The sequence below is a fragment of the Talpa occidentalis genome, unplaced genomic scaffold, assembly GCF_014898055.3.
Source record: "Talpa occidentalis isolate TD23 unplaced genomic scaffold, MPIMG_talOcc4v2.1 talOcc4.13, whole genome shotgun sequence".
In the NCBI taxonomy this organism is placed as follows: Eukaryota; Metazoa; Chordata; class Mammalia; order Eulipotyphla; family Talpidae; genus Talpa; species Talpa occidentalis.
Window position 1 is genome coordinate 92,527,957 of NW_023601322.1, and position 25,286 is coordinate 92,553,242.

At 32.9% G+C, this 25,286-nt stretch overlaps 1 protein-coding gene and 1 long non-coding RNA gene across 2 annotated transcripts in view; one reads left to right on the forward strand and one right to left on the reverse strand.

The window, feature by feature from the left end:
• The window catches only part of LOC129145654 (uncharacterized), a 92,434-nt gene that overhangs the window by 29,488 nt on the left and 37,660 nt on the right, over positions 1-25,286 (reverse strand). The window lies entirely within an intron of this gene.
• NDST4 (N-deacetylase and N-sulfotransferase 4) overlaps positions 13,892-25,286 on the forward strand; it is a 309,699-nt gene continuing 298,304 nt past the window's right edge. The window contains exon 1 of the mRNA XM_037509533.2: positions 13,892-13,922. The gene's annotated coding sequence lies outside the window, so the exon portion shown is untranslated. The remainder of the gene's footprint in view (positions 13,923-25,286) is intronic.

Sequence of the window (25,286 nt, forward strand, 5' to 3'; positions counted from 1 at the left end):
GAATTTGTCAGATACCAATCCTTTTCTATAGCCCTCAGGACTCTATCACCTGTACTCCAGCTTTTTGATTAAAGTTCATATGCTATTGTTTGCTATCTGGATTCAACTTACCTCTATGCAGATGGGGAGAAAGAATGTACGTTCCTGTCAAAAATACACTGCAGTTCACTTTTCAAATGTAGCCACAGCTGAATGAAACACTGAGAAGCAAGTTCATCACACACATAAATGTTGAGCTGTGTCTCCCACTGAGGTTTGAAAGCTCATAGAATTTTTCTATAGTTATTTTGCTAGAGTTCTTTAAGCTTCATATATAATTTCATTCATTGTTGATGCTTTTATTTTCTTCTAACATGCAAAGTCTATGTTTTAATGTGAATAAAACAGCAAATTGTGAGCGGAACTTTTTTTTTTTTTTTTAAAGGTGCATTGTTGACCATTGAGTGTTTACTAGATACTGGCCACATTAATAAACACTTTATGTACACCACCACTTTGTTCCTTGTGGCAGAAATGTTTACGATTTTATACATGGATAGATGACAAAGGATGGGCAATGAAGTTAAGATTTGAATATTAATTTGTTTGACACAAAATCTATGCTTTGCTATATGATTATTCATTATAGTTTTCCTTCATTTTAGTAACCATATTTTATTAGCAACACACATATGTAATTGAAATGTATACACAATGATACTAAGAAATTACTGTCTTACAAAAGGGATAAAATTTAAAATGAGAAATTTATGTTCTCAAACTTTTGGGTAAGTATAGTAATGCCAAATTTCCTTGCATTTGTTTCAAAAAATAAACGCACTTTATACACCAACATGATTACCCTCTTAAAAATAAATTGCTGAAATATTTTCAGCACAAACAATGAAGGGAGATGAAGCAGTATAAATTTCATGCACATAGTGATTATCCCAAATCCTAGTGCTGAAAAACGTAGCTTAATACCAGTTAAGCTGCCACTAAATAAGAGTTATGCATATATTGAGGTAAGATTCTTGATAATTGCTTATAATTTTCAGAGCTAGGAAAACAATTTCCTGGGTAGCTGTTCTTGCATTGTCCTAAATGTTCCTATGTCTATAAGGTCTTGAACATTTTGTTGGTTAATACTCCACTAGGTTAATCATTTTCCGTTTTTCAAAATGGTTGTCTGGCAACATTAACATAAAACTCCAGTGATCAGTATGCGATTTTGAATCCCTTACACTCAGTAAGTACACTTGGAAGAATCAAATTAGTCCTTGGTACTTGCTGTGTTGCCTTATTCAAAACAAAAAATTATCATTCAGTCACTGACCTTGAAAATTAAGTATTAATTGAGATTGGACTATTAGAAAATTATTTCAGAAAACATCATTTAACATGTAATCACCTTAAATTTGTGAAATTGTAAATGAGGCTAGTGGACCTAAACTTGTTTATAGCAAGGGCATATTATAGAAACTCATATTTTTAAGAGCAATGAATGTGAGATTTTATTTTAAATTACCTTTCAATCAAGTATTAACTATAAAATAGTTAATTATCCACTTTATGGTTTCTTTACATTCTATTTTTGCTTATTTATTTTTTTTTAATATTTATGCATACAAGAACTGGGGTACAGGCTATAGGTGCAGGGGCGTTGAGAGGATTCATCAGAGACAGAGTGGGGAACAGAACAGGCAGTCTGACGAAATACACTGCTGAGGGCAGCAGCAGGTAAGACAAGAGAGGTCTGCTGTGTGGGTCATCAGATCCCTGGCCAGGGATCAAACTTAGGCCACAGTGGCTGCTGATACCTTTATAGTGCTGAGATTAACCTCTTGCACCATCTGGGAGGCCCCCTATTTTAGCTCATTTCTATACTTATCTTTTCTATAGCAATCAAAATTCCAAAATCTATATAAAATGGGAGAAGGGATATACATTAATTGTTCAGTTTGTTAATTATACCTAATTAAAATAAAAAATAATCTTGATCATAAACATTTTTTTTGAAAATTAATTTAAGATTGGACATTTGTAAATTTAATGCATAGTAGTTATTGATGTGCCATAGTAATGAGGGATTATTTGGTGATGTTTTGAACTGAAAAGGGAGTTAATCCTAAAGGACTAAACACTAGCTAATTAAGAAAGAACGGCAATAACCTTAAATCTTAAAAGCTCTGCACCATGATACTTCACCTCTGTTAATGTCAAACCATAACTCATGAAATAGCCTCAAGAGTAGAAATGTACATGGTATACTATGTGGACATTTTTATAAGTTATACTTTTTCCAAATTAACTCAGGAAAAAACTCATCTAAATATTTCCAGAAGAATCTCAGCTCTCTCTAGAAGTAAAACTTAGTTATGATGAATCGCCTATTATTTTTTTCACTAGAAAAAATATTTCAATGTTCTAAAAACATAATATATTTTAAATTGATATTTCAACATTGGAAATTCCTTAAGCAGTTTATAACATTTCTAATTGATTGTTAGTTAGAAAAATAAATACATAACCATTAACTCCACTCTCTCAGTCTCAGATCAAACTCTTTAACTCCTATTTTTATTTTACCACAGACACTTTATCATTGATTACTACTGACTCTAACTTTAAAACATATTCAGTTTTCATTGCTTCTCTTATCTCATGACTTTGTCGAAAATATTATCATTGGTCAGGTAGTTGATTGCAAAATTTTAGAAGTAGTTTTCACATGTGAGGAGGTTAGAAGTCACCCTAACAACAAATATAAAATTAAGCAGTTTGAAACACCAGCAATTCTTATTGTAATAAGAGAACACAGGGGAAATTGCACTCCCATTTTCTTTATGTAACTTGCCTGTTTCTTTAAAAAAAAAATATGTACATGAAGTTTTTTTTTTCAATAAGGGCAGCTCCATGGAAGTGACATTATAACTGACTCTTTGTAACCCCCAAAGTTAATATGATTCAAAGGTGTAGTTTTGTTATTTAACTTTCTCTTGGAAGAGGATAACCAAAATTTCATAAGCGGATATTTAACAAATTCTTCTTTATTCTTTAAGTATCAATTCATCTGAGATTGTCAAAATAGAGAAAAATGTTAAAGAAATATGTATTAAGAGAAAAGCATCATTAATTATAATTGCCTCTATTTAATATTTATATTTGTTTAAAATGAAAATAAAATCTTATAGATTCAGTAGCTCAAAACCCAATAATGCACCAAACAAAATAAAAGCCAGATCCCATAGCCTGTCTCAGCAGTACCTATTTGTTCTCTGTCTCCTCATTTCCCAACTCTCTAACCTCATCTTTCCCTGGCTCCAACTCCTCTGCTCACTCTGCTCCAACCATGTTGCTCTGGTGATTTGGCCAAAAGCCCACATGGCAAACTCCTCCCATAGGGCCTTGAACTTATTTTTGCTCTACTGGACAGCATTCACTCAGATAAGCAAAAGATACACTTTCTTACCTCATCCAAACTTCGCTCAGGAATTCCTTTTTCAGTGTCTCTTCTTTTTTTAAATTCCCTCACAATACAGAACACATCTCTTATGCCTTTTATTTTCTTTGTATCTTCTGTTATAATTTCTCTTAAAATATCAACTGTTCAGCGGCAATCTTTTGTTTGTTTCCCTCCAAATGTTATGTAAACCTTGCTGACTCCTAGCAGGCACACAGCTGACATATTGGTGGACTGAAATATGGCTAACCGATGAAAAAAAATATTGAAAGGAAATATAGCTAAGGCTTAAAAGTAAACAAAATGCCTCAGGGAAGGGTTTAGATAGATGCATTCATGTTAAGTCTGCAAAGATTTTGGGGGGATCAGTCGGGATAAAGTAGGATGGTAAGTACAAAACATGGAATTAAAAGACCTCCGTCCTCTCAGATAACATACTGCATTTGAAATAAATATCAATGCTGTTTTCTTCCTTTTATATACTATAGCAAAGCAGGAAGTAATGCAAGTAGTAAATAAAAAGATGTACCAATTAAAAAAGACATGAAGACAAGGTTTAGAAATTGAGACTTAGCCATGAGATCCACAAGAAAATAACTGCTTAGGAATTGTGTTTATGTATTTACAGGCATAAAACTACAGCCTTCACCCTGATGGTAAATTGAGAAATATTGCACTATAATCAGGTTATTCTCCCAAATCCAGATAGTCAAAAGGAATTAAAATAGCAACTTCCTAAGCTTACATAGAAGTGATGGATATCACAATCACATAAATGCTATGATTTATCTATAAATAACTAAGATTTTTAGACTTTTTTTCTATTCTGGGAATGAAGAACAAGTCTGCCAACTCAAAGTAATGTTGTGATTTTTGGCTTAAAATTTTAAAGAATTGTTTAATTCATATCTCTTCTCAAGATACCTTGCTTTCTATATGTCAGCTGTGTGCCTGCTAGGAGTCAGCAATTTTTACATAACATTTGGAAGGAAACAAACAAAAGATTGCCGCTCAACAGTTGATATTTTAAGAGCAATTATAATAGAAGATATAAAGAAAATAAAAGGCATAAGAGATGTGTTCTGTATTGTGAGGGAATTTAAAAAAATGAGAGCTGAGTTATGTATTGGACTAAGAATGCTGCCTTAGGTATTACATATAGTCCTGGAATAAGGACTCTGTGAGTCTGCTGGTCTTTTGTGGTCTTTTGTCCATCTTGCTATATTGACATAGTATGTATCATCAGGTATTTGGCATCTGTCAGCCCTGCCATGGCCACTGGTCACCCTAATGCAATCTTCCTTGATGAAAATTGCTGTCTCTTTACAAATCTGCCCTCAAGGAGACACAGAACTTGGATAAATGGTTTTCAAATCCTTCACCAGGACATAGGAGAGGCTTCCTTAACATCTCAAAATTGAGTTTTTCAAATTTATCTTTAATTTTATAGTGAATATTCATAATAGGTGTTCTGGATCATAGAAAGGCTTCTTATCAATTATGCTATAGTGATAATGGCATGTTGACTCTCCTAGCCCCAAGTTTTATCCCGGTATAGCATGATGAAAATAAAGTCGAATGTCCTACCTGAGTAACTAGACACTCGTAGGTAATATATGGATAACAATGTACTGTCTCTGATTTTTTTTAAAGATTTATTTATTTATACACACATTGGGGTACAGGCCAGAGGTGTGAGAGGGTGAGAGAATTCACCAGAGACAGAGCAGGGAGCAGAACAGGCAGAAGGACCGAAACCACCACTGAGGGGAGCAGTGGTTGAGACAGGAGAGGTCTGCCCGCGCCATGTGGGTATCTCCCTGACCAGCCAGGAATCGAACCAATATTGCAGAGGCTGCGGACAGCTTCACAGCACTGCATTCAACCTGCTGCACCACTGAGGAGGCCCTGTCTCTGTTTTTATAAAGAGGAAAGAAGTGTCCTGACATACTCCAAAATATAAAAGGAAAAATGCGTTTCTTTGAGATGAATAGAAAGGGTCCTAAGTTTGCTGTCAAATAATTTACAATGTAAATATACCTTTCCAAGGTCCAAATAAACCCTAGATATCTTTGACTTTTATGGTCTAGAGATGTCTTCTATCTTTCTCACATCTTGGGCTTAATCTAGGCTCCTCATCCAGGCTGTCACCATTGGCCTTCTTGGGTGAGATAAATTAATAAGACAAATGTTTACAGATTTATTTCTCATGGTATCTAAAGACTAAAATCTTCCTGGCAAAATGAATGCATATATGCACATGTAGACTGCATACATTCCACAGCACTGGCAGCCAGGACTGAGAAATACAGAAGTTTCATTTCTGTGCAGTAATTTGGTGATTTCTATGGGGCCCGTGCCCTGGTAGTGGGGAAGTTTCACAACAGGGAGTGAAATGAAGGGTAAGGCCTATGGCTCTCAGATTCCCACAAAACTAATTTGTGATCTGTTGTGGTTTGGTCTAGCCCTTGTACAGCATCATGCAAAAATCCCAGCATTGTGCAAATAGACAGGATTGGCCCAGTTCCTGTAGAGCATCATGCAAATATTCCAATTTTCAGCTGATAAAATCTGAGTTCATTAGGGGCAGACATTATCTAGCATTATCTATACTATTTATTTTTAATATTCTGGTTATGACTTATAGAATATCAAAACTTTTCTCTAAAAGGTCAAATTTCTATAATTGAGAGCTTTGGTTTTCAAAACTATTAGTCACTACCATCAACTTAAAATATTCATATTTACAAAAATTCATATTTCATATGAATTTTAATTCAATTTTAATTCATATTACAAATATTCATATTTACAAAAAGCAATGCAACTTGAATTAAAAACTTGAACCTAAGACTTGAAACCATAAAATTTCTAGAATAAAAATAGGGGGTAAGCTCCTTCATATGTGCCAGCAAATATTTTTGGATTTAACAACAAAAGCATAGTCAGAAAAAAAAAACACCCCAAAACCAGAAATAAACAAGTAGAACTATAGCAAAGTAATAAACTTTTGTCCAGCAAAGGAAACAACAAAAAGAAAAGATAAACTTCAGAATGGGAGAAAATACTTGTAACATATATCTAAGTAGTTAATATCCCAAATATATAAAGACCTGATACAACTCAATAGGAGAAAACCAACAATATGACAGGCCAACAGGTACATGAAAAGATGGTCAATATCACAAATCATTAGGGAAATTTAACATTACACTAAAAATTAAATGTATTTGCTGAACAATCAGTGATAGAATATTTAGTAAGCAAATGCTATCTACAAGAGTTTTGGTGAATGAAATACAAAAATCACTGCTTCTCTAAGAATCACATGTTAACCAGGAGAGACAGAAAAACAAACAGAAAAAAATAAAATCATGTAGTGTAATAGATAGTAAGTGGAAAGGAAAATAAAAAGGTGAGAGTAGGTGGAGAGTCTGTTCCAAGAAACCATCCATTATATTCTGTGAATCTTAATATACCTTATAAAAGTACAAATAAACAATTAGATTTAGCAGTTGTCTTGTTTTTTTATGCACAGGTATACAAAGAGAAACCTATAGAAATTTTACAAAACTGAAGGCACTATTGTGCGGGAGACAGCTGCTTAAGAAACACATGCTGTCCATCTGTCTAAAGAGCTTAGCTTCAGTGAGTACAAAAACTAGGTAAGTTTGGAACTTTTGAAGTATCATTAAAATAATCCAGACAATAAGTCCTCTAAAGAATAGATGCCACATTGGAATGCAGAGCAATTTTATCACCTGATGGAATTTTTGCTTTCCACCTACAATATCCATATCCTCATAAAAACAAAAGTCTTTTCAAAATAATTCAAAGCCCACTTCAAGGTTCAGAATGTCAACTATTAACCTCCCCAAAAGAGCATCAAAATAATATGTTGTCCAAGTTTACTATGTTTTTAGATTTTTTATTTAGAGAGAAATACATCTTGATAGAATCTTCATTGTTTCAGAGAAGGGAGAAGTTAGGACAATGTATAAAGTTTTGGAGTCTGCACTCCAACAGTTCAGTGGTGCCTCAGATGAGTGCATTTACAGGATTTTATGATCTAGACTCAAAATAATTTTTTAAGACTTATTTTATTTATGCATACAAGAGCTGGGGTACAGGACAGAGATGTAGGGGAGCAGTGAGAGGATTCATCGGAGACAGAGCGGGGAACAGAACAGGCAGACTGACGAAATACACTGCTGAGGAGAGCAGCGGGGGGAGACAGGAGAGGTCTGCTGTGTCATGTGGATTGCTCCCTGGCTGGCCAGGGATGGTATTCATGCTGCAGAGGCTTTGGATTGCTTCATAGTGCAGTGCTTAACCCCTTGCGCCACCAAGGAGGCCCCCAAAATTGTTTTTTTTAATCCAAAAATTTATGACATAATGCTTAAGAATTGGTAGATTAGGTAAAGAGAAGGGCTTAAGACAGGTGTAGTTGTCTGTTTGCATAGGTAAACAACCTATTGTTCTGATAAAAGAGATTAATAAACTGTTTGGAAATGTAGTTAGACTCTACCAGCAGAGCTTTCTAAGACTATTTAGATAAATGGATGGGTAGATTAGATATTTACACATATGCATTATACATACACATATATGCGTAACCTTATATAATATTATATATATGCACACACTACATATATATAGTGAAAGGCATTTTTTAAAAAGAAAACTAAGATTGCTAGGTTAGCTCCAAACACAGTTAATGTTCAACATCCTTTGTGTTATCTTTTATATGGGAAAAGGACTTCGTAAGTTAACGTGCAATTATACAGGTGCTATTCAAAAAGCAAGCAAGAAAAAATTATCCTAAAGAAATGTATAATTCCGGAGTGGACTTATTAAAGCTGTTATTATATATATATATATATATTTTTTTTTTAATGTTTTTTTTTAAGATTTATTTATTTATTTATACAAGCACTGGGTACAGTCAGAAGTGCAGGAGGGTGAGAGAATTCATCAGAGCCAGAGCAGGGAGCAGAGCAGGCAGACTGACGAAGTACACTGCTGAGGGGAGCAGTGGGCGGCAGGAGAGGTCTGTGCGCCTTGTGGGACCCTCACCCGGGGGCCGGGGATTGAACTGGTGCTGCAGAGGCTGCGGGCAGCTTCTCAGCCCATCACTCAACTGCTGCGCCACTGGGGAGGCCCCTGTCATCATATATTTTTGATTTTATAAAAGGATTTATAGTTTTTCTCAACAGTTACTCCATGTTTATCATAAACAATTTTAAGTAAAAATAAGATAAACTTTTAGACTGTAAGATCAGTTAATGGTTAACAGAGGGAAGGGGGTAGGTAAATTGGATAAAATGAGGGTGAGGGATAGAATTGTATATTCAGTGGTAAATTGAATGTAGTATAAGCACATGTTGAATTTTAATGATATGCAACTGAAATTTATACAATGTTATAATGCAATGTGACTTCAATAAAAAAAGGCTTCTAAATAAATAATCCTAAATGGTAATCAATTTATCAAGGTTGGTCTTATTTTGTTCTGAATGTTTACATCAATGCAAATAAAGGTATTAATAACTACATAAACCTCCTTGAATACAAAGTACTGAGTAACTATTAAGGTCAAAGAATTGATTTGTATTTGGCACTTTAAGTGCCAAATTTTCACTTGACATGAAATGAGCTCAAGGTGATTTTAGGTATAAAACAGGTCACAAAATAGTTTCCCAGGGATTTTTTCCTTTTACACATTACATATAAAATACAAGTATTTTTATTTAATGGATGGGTGTACAGTTCTGACTCAAGGAGATTTGTCTTCAAATATGTCACAGGGTGTACCTTGGCAATGCATTGTTTATGGTTAATTAAGTGCAGAACATGCCAGATTCTACTGCATATTTATAAATAGAGTGATAAAAATTAAGGAAATGGTAAACTTTCCAAAATCTGAAATTAAATACAGTGGCTTATCAGCAAAGGAATGTAGACTCAGTGATTACAAAGCAAATATTACTGTACACTGTAACCATTTTATCAATATTGTTTGGGCAGGGGAAAAATGTTAAATTTAATGATGACTCCATTGTACAAAATCAGGAAGTTAACTTAATGATTAACTTCCCATTGCAGTAGAAGTTGAACTTGAATATTTCTTGAGCTGCCTGCAGGTATATAGCTTTGTAAAAGATTGGATTTGCAACCAGCTGTGAGTTTTCAAGACAATGTTTTGGGCTAAATGAATTAACAAATACTTTCAGCCAGACAGGTTAATGTATGTGTCTGGGAAGACTGCCCACATTTAATACATCCTTTTTCTCTACTATATTTTACTTATTTCATTGTACCTGAATTTTCTTTTTTAAAAGAAAAAAAAAAAGTACTTCTGAATTATATGTAATGACTCAACAGAATTTTTAATGGTATATGACTAAGAAACACATTGTAACCCTCAAATTTAAATGTGAGTTTATCCCTATAATTTTTAAAAATATTTTCCCTCAAATTACTCCAATACTTTACATGAAATTAATTATATGTTATATAGTTATATTGTGTACAGTCTTTGTCTTTCCAATGTTATGGTTATGTATTTTTCTAATTGGCATTTTAGACACTTCCCCATCTATTTATTTACTCTTTATATATTTTACTGACAGAATTTTAGAACAAAAACCACTTTGTAAATCACAAAAGCAAAGCCTTTCTTCTGCATATGAAGGAAAAATATCCAGCAGTCTATGTGACTCACTCCAGATCCTACCACTACTATATGACCTTAGACTCTATCCATTATTCTTGCCACTATATCATCTGCTATAATGGAAAAATAAAACTCAAAAAGTTTAAGTACATTCCTAGTGGGCATATTGGCATGGTGTAATTTTAACTTAATAGCTATTTGGTAAGTTTGCTGAAACAATTAAAGTGGACTTAATTTTGCATACTGCCCAACACCTTAGGCATCAGCCACAGTAGCTATGGAGCACTTAAATTGCCCAAGTTGAGATTTGCCATCTTTGCAAAATACACACTGAAACTGAAGAATTACAACAAACAAACAACTATAATATGAATTATAGTAACTATAATATGAATATGATTTTGTATATATTGACCTAAATGTATTAAAATCAATTTCACCTATTTTTATTTTTAATGTGGATACTAGAATTTTTAAAATTGCATGCAAGATTCATAATTACTGATGTCATACAGTGCTGATTTAAGGTGATTTTTAGACAAAATTAACAGATTTAACTGATCTTGACATCTAAAGATGACCCCTTCTGTTCAAATAAATCAAAATATCTATTCAAATAACTTCTTTAGGAAGATTCAATATCTTTATAAACAGTTTTTGCCTGAAATAAGGGATTTCATATAGTCCTAATATTTACATAGTCCTAATATTGAAAAAAAATAGCATGCCAAATAGCACATGTGTTTAAAATAAATTCTGTAACCAACTTTAAGCAACACTCAATAATTTCTTGTCATTCAACTCTGCTCACATTCAGTTCCCTAACATTTTGTTATTTTTGCTTGTATATATCATGTCTTGTTGCAGCCACAGTAATTTACATGCCTTAAGGGCTAGGACCAAGATCATGTGTTTTGTGGCTTACATCACATGTAAGAGTGGGCACAGAGTGTATGTGGTTAAATATTCACACCATGAACAGCCTGGAAAGTAGGCAGAGAAGAAGTGGTGGAAGAATGACATCAACAAGTGTCAAAACATTTTGACTCAGCTCAGATTTCAGCTCAGATTGCAATCTAGATATTACTCTTTTTAGTTAAGTGGAATGAAATCACTTTCTGATTGCATTAACAAGGATAGAACAAAAGGAGATGAACATAATGTATAGATAAGGAATACAGACATAGAGACATCTATGGATATAGAGACTGTTTGGTAGAGTTCAGAGCCAATTCCCCATTGGTCTCTCATGTTTTTGCACATTTTACGAGTGGAGACACCAACTTCCTTTGTTCTCAATTTTCTCAACACTGTTTTTATAATGACACTATGGGAGATATCCATAGTGTCTCCTGCTGGAGCTAAGAGCAGGCATACTTATTACATATGAGTTCCCTAAAATCAGGTTTATTCTCCTGCAAGTGCAGTTTTCACTCGGCTGTGTTATGTTATCTGTGAGAAGTGGCACTTGGGTATTCACAGAATGGAACACTGATGCATTGCCTAATATTATAGCTGAGAGGGGTCAGCTACTTTGTCTCACCCAGTAGTCTTATTTTTTTTTTTTGCAAAATCTTTGAAACTGTACCTTGTAAGGTGAGTAAATTCTCAGATCCTTCACAGTTAATGTATCAGAGGTAGTGCATACACTCAAGTTTTTTTTAAGATTATATGAAAAAAATTGACATGCCAAGCAGCACGTGTTTAAAATAAATTCTGTAACCAACTTTAACCAACACCAACACATAATTTCTCCAAAAATTATGAAGTTCTTTTATAAGAAGAAAACATCTCAGTCCAGGTTGGATTGCATGTGAATATAAAGAAAAGAATCTACTCAGAACTCAACATTGTAAAAGGAAAACTTAAGGAAAGAACAGAAGGAACTTTCTTTTAGTAATACAGGCAGAGGGATATCTCTAAATCTTTCCCAAATGAAGTATCAAAAAAACATATTAAATTTTCAGCTATGATATATTTTATCAGAAGTTAATTGAATAATAATATATAACATGTATATATTTCAACATAATTGCATAACAATACAGATAACTAGATATTAATTCTGCAATTCAAATAAATGTTTTATTATACCTATTATTTTCCTGAGATAAATAATTTATTGCAATATGGTCAAAGAAAGATATGCGACTTATGTGAAACTCAAGTGAAGATCACAGTCCAGATTCAGGTCTAAGTGGTAAAACATTTAAGTGCACTTTTTATAGACAGGAAACTGCTCTGTTGTACTGTACAGTATCTCTCAGCAGTATGAAATGACAACTAATAAATAAAATGTGTTTGTGTTAGTCATGTGAAGTCTGATTAAAGACTGCAAAAGAACACCTCCAATATCTCAGTGACAATGCAGTCAGAGATTGTGTTTTTCATTCCCCAGGGAAGTTAAGGCTGGATGGCCTTTGGGAAACTCTACCTCACAGAGTTTGCTTCAGAGATTAAGCCCTTATGCAGATCTTGGGTTGAACTTCTAGACTCTTTGCATGTTCTCAGCAAGTGAGGAAGGTGAAAGAATTTGGGAGATGGTGAGAGGAATTTTATATTTGTAAGCCAAATGTGGACTGGTATCCCCACTTGTAACATAATTCCATTCTAACATAACTAATCATAGACATGCCTCTGTTGTATGAATCCAGTGAAAGCAGAAGGCCTCAGGAAAGCTGTCTAGCAGAATGTGAAGGAGAAAGAGGCCACAGTTATTGTCCAACAATTTACTGGTCTCCGTAGTCTCCTGGCAGTCAGGGAGCAGATAAATTGAAAGTGCTATTATAATAGATGTGTCTCATTCAGGCTACTACCTCTTAACCTCACATTCTCTGCACCAACATGTTTCAAGTTGTATTCCGTCTGACAATATTTCAATTCTCTGACATTTTTCCCTCTTCCTTATATAGCTTCCACAGATCATAGACAAAGAAGCTTAGAACTGAACCAGAGCATTTGTCAGTCTAGTATTGCAAGTTCCTCTCAGTTTGATGCCACTCAGGATTATATGGTTGTTCTAGATCAGTCAGTAGGCCAGAATCTGTGTTACAACAAAAAAATGAATAAAAAAAAAAAAAAGGTGAAGGACATATTTTTTTTTTTTTAAATCTGGGAAACAGCGTGTTAATGAAATCATGTTTGTAAGAGGTATAGAAACCCAAAGGTCATATATAGTTCCAAAAATAAAACTTACAATAATTGTACAAAAAATGTTTATTCTTTTGTTTTACTTTTATTTAAAAGCTATGACTAGATCTTATATTAAAGTCCCATAAGAATCAAAAGAGGGGACATCTATATTCATTTGATCTCAGAATATATTCATACTTGATTAAATTTTAGAATGCAAATGTTTGAAACATTTTATAGTACAGGTACTGCTGCAATTCTCCGATACACAAACTGATATAAAAAAATCAGGACTCCATTGTTTTCTTTTGTTTTGACCTATCAGTGAGGAAAGTAAATTATTTTATATATAAAGTAGAATAGCTCTGGAGAAATCATTTTAAAACTGTTCCTTTTGTATCTACATATTATACAAAGTACAAAAAGACTTCTGCAAGATAAATTTTAATAGAATTTGTGTTTCATGTTATTTATTTATTATATGCAATAATGTGAAATTTAGCAGTAGCAGCTTGAGAGACAGATGGAAAAAGTGTTTATGTAGGACATTATATGTAGGAGACAGGAAATCCATGTCTAAGAGCAAAACAGGAAGTGGTAATTTATATAACACTGTACAAAATCACTAAGTGTCAACAGACCTCTGAACAATGGGCACTTAACATGTGAAAGGTAACTGTAAAAATTTCTTTATGTTTTCTTCTCTGATGATAAAGTTGCAATTTTAATAGTTATAAGATAGACTCATTAAGCTAAGACAAATAAGTTGAAATGGCTTGTTTTATTGTTATTATTTGACTGTAACATTCAATTATACCAGCTTGGAAATTATGGTCCAGAGGGAACTACTGCTTTTGGTTTCCATTTAGTCAGCAGAAATTGTTTATCAGGCATAGTTTATAAAAAGCCATCAGATAATTGGCCTCATTTCAAAAACATATGCTGTTGATAGTAATAAGCATTAAGGTTGAATTTTTAATTCTTGAAAATGTTATACTTAAGAGTTTTGTGTGTGTATCATATATATATGTATTATATATATTCATATATGTACACATAATGAATTACAGAAGTATGTCTTTGGATAGAAACTATGCCCAATACAATCTGTGTTTGTGTGTGTGTGTGTGTGTGTGTGTGTGTGTGTGTGTGTATGTATTATAACTCTGCCTAAGCAAGAATCAGAGTAAAGGTCAATTCCTATATTTAAGCCACAAGTAAGTATAAGGTTTGTTTGTTTTAGGGAAATATATTCCTATATATAAAATGCAAAGATAATTTTACACATAACTCTTTGCATGAAAACAAATGCTTATTATTACAAAGAGGGCTCTACCACTACTCTGAACTTGACTAAACTTTAGGTAAATTTCATCCCAACTTTGGTGCCTGACCTTCCTTTTCTGAGAGCATTTACTTTAGAAAGTTTGTCATTCTAAATTTCCTCTCTAACTATTGAGGTGTAAATCTTCTATGACCCAATAATGCTCTTCTCAAGGATCTGGAAGTCATACCTTTGCAATACAATTATCAAGAATGACAGGGTCCCATATTCCAGTCTCTGTGGGAGGATTTGATCCTAACTTATATAAGCAAGCTTACCCAACACATATGGCCTAATCATGCATCCTAAACTCAATTCCTAATGTCCTCCAGTATTTTTCCATTATCCTATTCCCTCCCTTAAACATTCTCTGGCTTTTATATTTTAAGAGGAGTTGAATTCAATTTCTCTGCCATATTGCAATATTCAATCTCTCTTCTATTGCAGTAGTCTTGACCATTATTCTAATAGTCTTGGATTAGGTTGCCCCTTGTCTCTGACTCCGACTGGAACAATTTTTCACAGAACATTCACATGATAGCCTCAAGAATAATTCTGTAGTAATTCATTATTCATAAATGTCCTTCCTATTTACTATTTTTTGCTTTCAGAATTATGAGCTATCACTTCAATAGGCATTTTCTGGAAAAAAATATATTTGGGAAAAAGATGATAAAGTTAAAAACATAAAAACAAGTTGCAGTTTATGTTTTCAACCTATTCTACAAAATAATAGAGGGCAGATATTGAGATAATAAATCTGTGTGCATTTTTAATATTATTAATACATCCATTTTACTGGTATTTGCAAAAATTTAAATTCCTACTATACTAATAGCAGGGAAATTAAAACTCAAAATGCCAGTAGTATTTTACTGAAATAACAGTATTATTTAACATAGTGTCCGTGACTAAACATCAGGATAAGACAAAATATATTACATGGCTGATTATTTAAAAGTTAACAACATCTAAAGAACCATCCAGCATGTAATGTGCTGATGAGAATACCTGAGGTTCCTGATGGGAACAATGGAGCTCAGTAATTCCTTCCCCAGTTTTACACAAACTTTTCTTCTGAAAAGTCTAAGCAAGTTTTGCCCCCATAACTTCTTTAAGTTTCTAGAAACACACGAGAAGGTAATCTACACTGGGAGATAAAAGAGTAATAAAAAGTAAAGGTTTTAGTAAATTAGGCATTGACTTTGCCTAATTATAAAGGATTCCAAAAAGAAAAGAAATAAAATAACCATAAAGTCAATGGCTACTTAATTTAAAAATGCTAGAAGATTTTAACTCCTTGTATAGAGGGAATATTTTCTCTGGTTTTCACATGATGAAAGCAGTAATAATTCATTGTTCTGGGCCACTAAGCATTGATTGCCAAGTCTTGAAGAACTGACTAAGGGAGCTATTTCAGGATAGCAGTAAAGAGGCAAAGAATAAGTAGGCTATTAACAGTCATTCTCTGGGGCAAACATCATTCCAGGCAAATTCAACCTAAGTCAGAAAAATGTACAACCCCAGGGAAGTCAGCAAGAAAGTGTAAATATCAATACACAGTACTCCAGCATTACAAGGTATGGGGAATGAATGAATAACTACTATAAACAACTATGTAGATGGATATCACAAGAATAATATTGAAACAGACAATCTCAAAATAGCTTATCTTGTTTGAAAAAAATATGTAGATAAATTTTCAGCCCAAACATACACAAGAATGATTATAGCAGCACAATTCATAAGACTCAAAATCTGAAATCAACCAAATGTCCATAAACATTATAATGGATACACAATTTGTATTATATCCATATAATGGAATACTACACAATAATGAGGAAGAGCAAGATACTGCTGGATATATACTATAAAGAGAAAGCAGCCACCACAGAAGAGAATATAATGCAGGATTCAAGTCAAAAAGTGCACAATTATCCTAATGTAAAAAATTAGGACAGTAATTCCCTTTGTGGGAAAATGACTTAAAAGGTACATGAAGGGACTTCATTATTGTTAATATTGTTAATATTATCCTCTTTCTTGACCTGTGTACTGGTTGCATGAGTTGATTTTCTACAGAAATTTGTTGAAGGGAAGGCTGATGATGTGTATACATTTCTTTTTATTTTTTACATTTTATCTGTATTTTTAAAGTATACTTTCAATACATTGATATAATACCCTCCCTTTTTCATATATTTTTAACTTGCAAAGAAATGTCGTTGTACAAAGCAAAGTAACTATTATATAAATAAGTTTAAAAATACAAACTATTTCAACTTCAGCAACTTCAGTGGTTAGAGGAAAATTATTGCCCACTTTATCTAATTTTGTAAAGCTGACAAAATAGATGTAGACAAAGAAATAATTAGAATATTTGCTTTACAATTCATAAAAAAAATCTCAGAATGTTTTTGCTCCTTTAATAACATTAGCTCTCTACTTGAATACTATTAGGGAATTCTATATTTAAAACCCTAATTATTGACTGTTAATCAATAGTCATGTTCCTTGTGTGTCATAAGCAAACAAATATCGCTTAATTTCTCTTCATGTATGCATAGGCCCTATTTTAAGCAGAATTTGAAATAAAGCTTGCTACTAAATTCTGTCTGAGACTGTGTGTGTGCTTGAATGCATATTCCTTGAAGACTGGTATACATATTACTCAATATTTTGGTGACCTCTGATAATTATCTTGTACTATGTAATATGTATTTACCAAAAGTCTATCAAAGAATGAACATGCTTGGGCCTCCCTAGTGGTGCAAGGGGTTAAGATGCAATCTATGAAGCTAGCTGCAGAAACTGCATCATGGGTTTGATCTCCGACTAAGGAGCTACCCACATAGCACAGCCAGACCTCTCCTGACTCGCCTGTTGCTCCCCTCAGCAGTGTGTTTAGTCAATCCGCCTGTTCTGTTCCCCACTCTGTCTCTGGTGAATCCTCTCACCCCCCACAACTCTGGCCTGTACCCTAGTTCTTGCATGCATAAATAAATAAATCTTTAAAAACATGAATGTGCTCAAGGTTGGGAATCTTCACAAATTTGGGGGAATGATTTTTTGTGACATGTAATATAGAATCTACAACATTTACAAATTTAAGAATTTTAATGGTTGATTAAGAAATGATTGTTTATCCTATCACAAGTTACACCACCAATGACAGTTATGGTTAGAAAGGGTTGAGGTTTATAGACTCTTGGTTTAGTAGGAATATGGAGAATTCTAGCTAGTAAACATTAGTGCTGATTAGCTTCACTCCTCAGAGCATTTGGCATCTTCACAATCTCATTTAACTTTTTTTTATTGAGAGATGCAAAACCATTCATTAGTTTATGTCCTATTCAATTCCACTATCTTGCTATAAAAACAGGTATCTATATCTATATACATAAAATAAATTTATATTATTATTATTTCCCCTGTAATAATAAAAAGAACATTTCTAGTTTTACAGTGGAAAGATGTGGACACAAATCATGACACTGAATATTGTTTTACTAGAAAACAACAGGAAATTCATTGATGGTTTCTTGAAAGGTATGGATAATAGCACTTATGAGAGCATGAGCCATCATTATTTTATCTTTAAAAATATGTTGTTGAGTCCAGGAGGAATAAAGCGGTATCAGATTTAAAGTCTGTGAGAAACAACTTCTTTGACAACTAGACAGTTCCCACAAAAGGCTGTGACCTGTGATATTTTAAGCTGAGAGATTTGAGTTTTCTTCAGAAGGTTAGAGTGAAAAGAACAGAAAATGTGATAATGAATATATTCTGTTCCTCCTTGAGACAAAATATAACTAAATAAAAGCATGTTAGTCTTGACAACATTTGCAAATCTTTTATGGAAAACTGGTACAGAAGCCATATTAGTTATTTACATTTGAATTTTTTCTAAAATTGTAAGACAATTTATGAGTGATAGGGAAAATGCTATAGTGTCTTGAGACATTGTTTTCTCGATGTCGAAAGTACAGTTCAGCTATTTGTCTTTCTAGTATCATGGATACCAGGCTATCAGCAACATCAACTGCCAGCTGTTTCCGTCTGCTCTCATTGCACCTGGGTTTCATGGTAACAGGTATCAAAACACCTGTTTTTGGGTTAACTTTACCTTGCAGAATCTGTGATCTAAATTCTTGAATCTACAAGTGAAACATGGAGACATTCCTCCATGACTGAACATTTCTGTACATTTACAAAATGAATAGAAAATTTTCTGAGTTCCTTTAAATTTTCCACAAATTTTGTAAACAACACAAAAGTGGAACATGCTATTTTATTTTCTTGGATCAATTCATTCATTTTAGTCAAGAGATGAAATAGCACATTTTTAGTGGTGCCTGATATAATCTTTTCCATCTTCCACCAAAACACATGAAAACAACCAAAAACACATTGGTTAAAAATTATGCTTGTCTTCTGTCAATCAATTTGTCAGAAATAATATTTGGCTTTACTATGATGGTGTTGATTTGAATTACCAAAGAAAAGTAATATACAGGAAAAAGTCATGAGATTTCTATTTAACTAAAGTGCATAGGGCTATGTTGCAGTTAGAAGCAGAAGATAAAGTAGTCTTAAAATATTTTTTAAAGAAAAAATTAGCTTTTTGCATGTTTTTCTTACAGATCTCTTTTCTTTATTGTTGCAATAGTGTAGTGATATCCACTGGAATGCTGACAATATCAGTAATAAATATCGCCGTTGGAAAGTTTATGTAATAAATGGAAACATTTTTTTTCTTTTCTTCCCAAGACTACATACTTAAACTTCCACAATCAGTTTGAAAAATATACTTTCCCTCCATTCAGATTGAAAATTCTAAAAGACTACATTAATTTTCAACAGAAAGTAGCTGGATTTCTTTATTATCAGCTTAGTCAGGGTTCATGAATGAAACCTGAAAAATGCAAATTATGAAGATGAAGTTTAGAAAAAATGGATTAAAAAGAGTGTTTGTCTTTTCAAAGTGCCCTTCTCTGTTGGGCTTAGCAGGCTTTAGCAGGAACATTCTGCAATAGATGAGGATGAAAATTTTGGAGAGAATGAAACTCTTGAGTTTGTCTCCAAATGATGTGCTATTTATTTGCCAACCCTCTGTATTATCATCTGAATAATGAAAACATTCTCAATTTACCACATAAGAGAAAAAAATAGGTTAATTATTATAAAGCATTTAGATCAATGTACTCAGTAAGCACATAATAGATTACTATTGTACCTAGTAATAAGGGAATCATGACAAAACTCATAGGAATTTTCAAAAAATTCTGTATCTAATGAGTTTCCTTTCCCTTCTGTATATTTCTCAATTATTAGACACACTATCCAACTTAAAACAAGCATTTTGAATGTTATCTTACTTGAAAGTTTTTCATGTTTGAAAACAATTATACTGATTTCCCACTAAATTAAAATCTTTCAATAAGAAATTTGAATTGGGGCCTCCCTGGTGGCGCAAGGGGTTAAGACACAATCTGTGAAGCTAACCACAACCACTAAAGCACGAGTCTGATCCCTGGTCAGGGAGTAACCCACAGTGCACAGCAGACCTCTCCTAGCTCTCCTGCTGCTCCCCTCAGCAGTGTATTTCAGTCAATCTGCCTGTTCTGTTCCCCACTTTGTCTCTGGTGGATCCTCTCACCACCCACGTCTCTGGTTTGTACCCTCGTACTTGTATGCATAAATAAATAAATCTTTAAAAAAGAAAAGAAATTTGAATTGAACATTTAATTTTACTTGTTTTCACACAATTTGGAGATGTTATTTTATCAAAGGAAGATTAACTCCTAATAAATTTATTCTGCTTTAGTCTTCTCCTAAGCATCATAAATTCACTATCTTCAAATTATTGTTTGCTCAGGGAATGCAGATGGTTTCACATTTTTTACCATAGTGAGTTATATTCTTAAAAATACCGTAATAATAATAACCTCTAGTTCCTAGAAAGAAGGAAAACAAAGAGTATGAGTAGCAGACAAGAAGGTAGTGTTTCATATCTCTAAGCCTGTGAAAAAAGTGTATGTACTTTCTATTTTATTCAAAGGATAGACACAAGTGTGTGTGTGTGTGTGTGTGTGTATAAAATTTCAAAAATAATATGTGAAAGAAACATGATGTTTTTAAGTCCTGATATGAGTAGAAAATAAACTAGTAACAGTGCATGTTGTCTACACTATTCCTATATTTCAGATTCTGGTATTCTCTGTTCCAAAGGTTCTTATCTGTATTTAATATAAATTCTACTGAAGCAGTAAAAAAACAATTATCAGTACCTTATCATGAAGCTGCTTTCAAGCAAACTGAAGGAATTCAGAAAAATCTGCTTATTCACTCTTCTATCTTTGTGAAGCATGGCAAAAGACAATGTTTTCATAAAAAGGACAGTGTTTATCTTTCATTTTTAAAAAAAGAGTTGCATATGTTATTATTTCCCAAAATGGGTGAGAACAGAAGGAATGAAAGAAGGCAGGCTGAGCTGGAAAAACTGAAAAAATATTTATTTGCCTTTTAAATTAAAGATCAGTCACTAAATTAAGTAATCTTGAAATAGTTACTGTGTACTATTTAAGATGGTAAATGATACTCAGAGATAGATTTACATATGCAATAATACTGAGACAGATAAACCTGGGCTGGATTTTAGTTCTTTTGACTCTGACTGGGGGAAATTTACTTAAACTCTCTGAGCTTCATTTGTCACATGAATAAAACAGAATTAATTCTTCTGAATTTTTTTTAAAAATCAAATTTTACAGGATGTAAAAATTATATTGTAAGAATCCAATAAAACGTAGCTCTAATCCAGAGACCAACAAATACAACTTTTGATCACAAAGAGTTTTAATGTCCTTTTAAAAAAAATGTTTTGTTATTGAATTTTCATGCTCTCCTAAAAGATCATCAAACTATTGTACCATTGCTATTATATTTATTACTGAAAAATCAAACTAAAATTTTCTGTTTTCATAAATCCTTTCTTCCATTTAGATATGATAATTTTATAAATGGTTCATTATGCACATAAACCAGTTATTTAATGCACACAAAGGTTTAGCTATATTGTTCATTGAGAAACTAAAACACAGAAATGTGATATATTCAAAGGAGAGTTTTCTTTTATTCTAAACTCTTTTTTGTTTTTTGTTTATTTTATTTTATTTTATTTTTATATTCCCCATACAATTGCAACCCCCTTATTTTGACCCTAATCTCTCCTTTCCCTGCCCCGCACCCCCCATAATGTGTCCCTGGTTCATAGTTGTTTGTTGATTTTGATTTTTTCTTTCTTATAGTTATTCTTTTTCCTGGTCCTTATTTAGGTTTTCTAGATTCCTGCTATGAGTGAGACCATCCGGTATTTTTTCTTTTTCTTTCTGGCTTATTTCGCTGAGCATGATCCCTTCCAGCTCCATCCATGTTGCTGCAAATTGCATGTGTTTATCTTTTTTGAATGCTGAGTAATATTCCATGGTATATATGTACCACATCTTCTTGATCCAGTCATCTATTTTTAGGCATTTGGGTTGTTTCGAAAGCTTAGCTATCGTAAATTGTGCTGCTATAAACATAGGGGTGCAGGTGCTCTTTGAAATTGAGGTTTCTGTGTCCTTTGGGTAACTCTCAAGTTAAATGAGTACTCATTCACCTTATTTACTCATTCAGCTCACTAGAAAACAATTCAATGAAGATAAAAATGTAGCAATGATTAGAAATACGTAATAATAAACATTTTAGGCAGGGGTCTGAGAAGGAAGAAAAAAATGAAAATAACTCTCAAATAGCACAAAATAAATTTGATATCAGTCTATCAAAGAGCAAATAAAATTACTATTCCTTGTATTATAGAAGAGACACTGGAGATGATAAACAAAGAAGTTTTACTGAAATCATAGCATGGAAAATAAGACAATGAAATAAAAGATAGTAATGACTGACCACTGGAAAAATGCCAAAAGAAGTAAAAGTATATCAAGTCAACTTACAAAGTGAGTGTGTAAATAAGCATATACCAGGTTAAAGGGTACTACAAGATTTCTGATATCACCTAAAATATCTAGGATATGATTAAAAATCACTCCTCTTAACAAAAATCAGAAAAATCTCCAATTTAATAACAACAAAGAACAGGACAAGAGCGATGCTGTACATGAAAGCAGTCATCATAAAATTGTTTCATCTAGTTATTTATTTTTTATTAAGGCAACATTGATTTATAATGCTGTAAAAGAGTTAGAGGAACAGACTCACAGCACACCCACCACCCGGAACACCCACAGTGTCCACCATGTCCCTTGTTCACTGTGTCTGCTCCCCACTCTTCAGTTCTACTGTCAGATTTATATTCAGTCTATCTGTATTTTATATTTTATGTATATATTTTGTAGTTTATAACTGGCTCTTATTTCTATATATTCCACAATGTTTTACATTTAATTGTGGTGTGTACCCCATTAACAATGCACTTATTGATAGATTTGAATTTTGGTTTTCCCCTTAGTATTGTGTTTCCAGTCTTGCTTTCCTGCTTTCTTTTGGATTATTTCTAAGTTTTTAGTTGCATGTCACTCTTTTCATTCTGTATGATCATTCATTATTAATTTGAAAAACACAAAAGTTATATATTAGACACTATGGGTTTCATTTTGGGTTAAATTCATTCATTCTGTTGTGAGGTGTTTAATATGTTTCACATTCCTGGAATCACATGGAAATTTTTTTTATGATGCTGCATTGCATGACATATAAACTTTATTCAAATCCCCATTAAGTTTTCCCAAGTGACCTTTCCTAATATCATGTCTGTCATAGCCTTATAACTGATTCACTAGCAAAAGTCCTAAAAGTGAAATTTAGGGGCTCTGGTCTCATCAACTGGATTCAATTTCTGTCTTTAAAATTAAGTAGCTAAAGCATGCTATAATCTGTGCTACTTGATCATTTTTTTTTTTTTTTGGTCTCAGTTTTCATTGTAGATTTATAGACCTGACCGTGGTTAAAGAAAGCATTATCCAGTCAAGTTTTATGAAGAAAGCAAATTATTACAGGCTTTTAATTGACATAAAGTCACGTTCAAGAACTGTAGAGCTTAGTCAGTCTATCAGGAAAGACTCCCATGACTTACAGTGGCACTCACTCTGCAGGGGGCTGATACTCTGCCCACCTAAATGTTCCTGCATCTTTCACAGGCAAGAAAGCTTTAGATCAGGAAGCAGTCAGTGTGGTTACTTGGCACCATTCAATCTAGGGACTTCTTGAATAGTAGAAATAAGCGTTTAGCTTTCCCAGAGGAAAAATAAACTTTGTCCAGAAACTTCAAAAGACTCATAGGGTTGCCACTTTAAAATGGTCACTTTGAATGTCCATGATTCACAGGTTTTGTGTGCTTGGTATAAACTGGGTTACATGAAAAGTTTAACTGCAAAGAGTTGATTTTTGTAATGTATACTTTACATTTCCATCCTGAGTTGATATGAATCAAATTAAAATAAGGGAATGAAGAGGCACTGACAGGGCTAATTTGCCATATGTCTTTCCTGTGTAAACTGCAATTCTAGTATCTACCTCTCAGGGTTCTGATGGACTTAGCTGCCCTACTGTGTGTACGTGTTTGGTACATGTAAGATGTGTTGTTGATAATGGGAGACATTCTCCTTGTAGATTCAAGGGCTGGTGCATTCCTTTTATCTACTAGGAATGAACAGAATTTTCATAGAAGAAAAATGGTAAGTTTTTTTTTAATCTTAAAAGTTAAACTTCAAATTCTTTAAACTTTAAATATAAAAATATATTATAAACTAAAATGAAGATTACCTTCATATTAAAATATGCAAGTATATTAGTTATGGCTTTAATTTGGGGGACAGAAACAATTTATCTACATAGTTTTTACTCTGGGAATAGTTTGGTAGAGATTTTCATGTTATTACAGAGATAGAATGAAATATCACCATGACTCATAATATAAATTTTATGATCAAATAATGAAAAAATATATGAACAATAAATATTTAGATGTCAGTTTTATAATAACATTGTAGGATCAGAATACAATGAAATATACAGTTATAACATGCAGAGTGTTCCCATATTGAAGTACTAAGGATTAACTGACTATTAATTTATATGTAAATAAAAGTAGCTTTTGTTTGGTCTTGGATGGGAGCTCTTAGTTTTATGTGACAAAACGTACAGTTTTTATTTGATTTTAAGTAATCTCTAAAACACCCTCAACTATCAAATTTGCTTTAACTTGTTACATATGGAAATTAATATTTACAATTTTATACATGAAGGCATCATTGAAAATCATATTTGTACTCCATGATACATATACTTTTAGTAAAATTATAAGTGGAAATGACATTTAATGTTTTCTGTACACTATTTAAAGATTCAAATTAAGTATTAAAAGCCAACCTAATGTAAATTCATTCATCTCATTAAAGTCTTGAAATGTGTGCAGCTACATTTTGATTTGGTTTGAATTGATTTTTCTGCTGACTCTGATGACCTCCAATAAAAAATTGTTGTGTGCACCAAAGTGATTTATGATGGCAGACTTCTGTACTATATAAACACTCCCTGAAGCATTAGTTATTAATGAAACACCTTATTTCATTAAAACAACAAATATAATCCATTAAAATCAGGTTTACATATTGAGTAAAAGAAAAAAGAAGTTTTTAACTTTG